Here is a 478-nt window from a genome sequence, read left to right on the forward strand (position 1 = left end):
TACAGTTCAGGATGGTTTTGAGCTCACTTAGGGTTAGGGTTAGGTTAGTGTAGCCCAGGCTGGTCTCAAATTTATGACAATTCTCCTTGCCTCAACTTCCCCAGTGCTGGGATTACAAGCATGCTCCATCATGCCCGGTTAACACAATTGTATTGGAAGATCTTCATACCCCACACTCACAAAAAGATCAACTAGACAAAAAGATGAACAATGAAATATTAGAAGTGAGCCAAACTTTAGAACATATGCACTGAGATGTCTACAGTGTTCTACCCTACATCATCAGAATATATTATTCTCAGCTGCACACAGGATGTTCTTCAAAACAAACCAATACTAGCTCATTAAATGCAAAGATATTGAAATTATCCCATGCACATTATCAGCCCATAGTGCAATGAAACTGGAAATCAATAGCAAAGGAAGCCACAAGAACTTCACAAACACATGGAAATTAAATAGTACCCTCCTGAACACT

The sequence above is a fragment of the Octodon degus genome, unplaced genomic scaffold (genome assembly GCF_000260255.1).
Source record: "Octodon degus isolate 3935 unplaced genomic scaffold, OctDeg1.0 scaffold00073, whole genome shotgun sequence".
NCBI lineage: Eukaryota > Metazoa > Chordata > Mammalia > Rodentia > Octodontidae > Octodon > Octodon degus.